Below are 2,346 nucleotides of genomic sequence, written 5' to 3'. Positions count from 1 at the left end.
CACATGTTTTGCCAGGTACACATTTTTCCCTTGATTCAATGATCCATGCACGTGTGCGTGTAAACACCCGTACGCCAAGCTACCGGCCGTATTCGTAGTTGCCATGCACATTTGCATGACGACTTGCGAAACCTGGATCTATTTTCAATGAAACGATCACAAGCCGAATCAAACTTTAGTTTCGCATTTGATTCGTAGCAAATGCGAAATGTCCCTATCATGGAATTGTTATCTCAAGTGATTCCTAGTTGATTCTGGCGCATTTGTTTGGTCAGGTGATTCTTACCCATTCCCATTCCAGAATGGCTGTCATTTACATTCTGAAAATGCCCAACCAAACGCCACCTTAGAAAAGAAAGGACCGGAATTAGAAAATCACGAAAGTAAAAGTATCTGACAGAGGAGTCGAGCGAGTATCAGGGGTGACGTATTCTACTCTTACATTTATCAACCAAGTCTTGCAAAAACGTGTGCTTGACATAATATCTGGAACAAATTTCATGAGGAAAGGAAGTCTGTTGTATGGAATTCTAGCAGTTCTTTCAATGGAGTAGCTTCCCAAGTTCCTATCTTTGTCAGATTAGGAAGTGGTCAAGGCATGTTGACTGTGGAACCAAGATCACATGGCGTCGCACTTTTATCATGAATTTGAGTAGAGAGGTTCCTTAGAACATTATCGGTCGTAGGAGCCTGAAGTTTTCAATGTGGTACGCACCTTCAACGGACAAAGAGCTGAACAACCAAAATAACTGTTACAAGTACTTTCGTTGCAGTCACGTACTCGCAGTCGGATACATTTGACAAGCTCAGTGCTCCTTGCAGGCTGCATGTCACCAGTCTCAGTCAGCCCCCCCCCCCCTCCAACACGTGTTCACAGACACAAGTGGTCGCAGACACACAACAGCCCCCCCCCTTCTCTCTCTGTCTGTTTGTCTCTGTTTGTCTCTCTCTGTCTCTCTCTCTGTCTCTCTCTGTCTTTCTCTGTCTCTCTGTCTCTCTCTGTCTCTCTGTCTCTCTGTCTCTCTGTCTCTCTGTCTCTCTCTCTCTCTCTCTCTCTCTCTCTCTCTCTCTCTCTCTCTCTCCCACCCTCTCGCGCACATACACAGTTTACCAAAGCCATGAACACGAAAACTGATGAATGGAATTATCTTATGTATGGTAAGCAGCATAAAATAATTTTAAAGTAGCTTCAAAACTCAACTAATTCAAAAAACGTGAGTGGCAGTCGGATGGAGAGCCAAGGATAAATGTGTAGAAAAGAAAAGGACCACGGTACTAAACGTTACCCTATGGCCCCCACTGACACATGTCCGCTGACACCACAAGTTCCTTGACATTCAGCTTATACGATAACAATGCAGGATACTGCCCAACGGCCCTGCCTATCAATCAGCTGTAGCACATTCTGGGCGTGCATTCCAACAGCGGTCCAACATGGAAGGTACTAAATTATTGTTGGAATAAGATCTAATTTGCAACCTTAACTCCTATACACCTAGTTCACGTTCTGCACCTTCAGTGAACCCAGCTTTCGTGCAGACCGACATCTTTTGCTTCTTAAACGGTCTCTCAGATCACAACCTGGAGAGTGCATCTATATCCACCGATCATGCTCTACCTCCCTCGCGGAAACAGATAACCATTCGAAAGCCAAGCATACGGCAAGTCGACACTGAAAAACTCCGAGTCGCAGCAGTTTCAGCGCTATTAGGTTTAGGCCTGTTTTGGAACTCCACTCTAAATAAAGCCAAACAACAAACAACAACAACAACAACAACAACAGATAATCTCACCAAGAAGAACATTAATGACGGCACAAATGCATTCCATTCGAATGTTCAACCCGCACTCAACGAAGTAGCGCCACTTAGAAACGATCAAAGATTGACTTCAGACGCCATGCCCACAGCCTTGGCTGACAGATGAACCGAGCAACTTGGTGCATTGTAAGAAGCACGTACATCGGCCTCAATGTCACTGTCATTTACTGCGAGTGTCGCAGGGTTCTACACGCCTCACTGGAGGTGTCAGACTGGAGTTGTGCTTGTTGAAACGAGCGTATCTATAACAAACGAGCGATCAGTTCCACTAACGAGCAAGCTATCGAGCGAGCTAACGAGTTTCATTGACGTGGCAAATATGATTTTTTGAATAATTTTTTTCTAAGTTTGATTTTTTCAGCTGGTTCAAATTATCACCGCCGGGATTTGGGGTTGCTGCTGCTTCACTTCGGACTGCTGTTTGGTGTCAAGATATCTTTTCAGCGCCGTCGTCGAGTAGCCTTTGTAAGAATAGACCGTTTTGCAAAGATTGCAAGTAGCCCTGGTCTTTGCTGCATCGCGGGAG

This window comes from Sycon ciliatum, chromosome 7 (genome assembly GCF_964019385.1).
Source record: "Sycon ciliatum chromosome 7, ocSycCili1.1, whole genome shotgun sequence".
Classification (NCBI taxonomy): domain Eukaryota; kingdom Metazoa; phylum Porifera; class Calcarea; order Leucosolenida; family Sycettidae; genus Sycon; species Sycon ciliatum.
The sequence above is the reverse complement of the archived record's forward strand: the minus strand, read 5'-3'. Positions refer to the sequence as shown.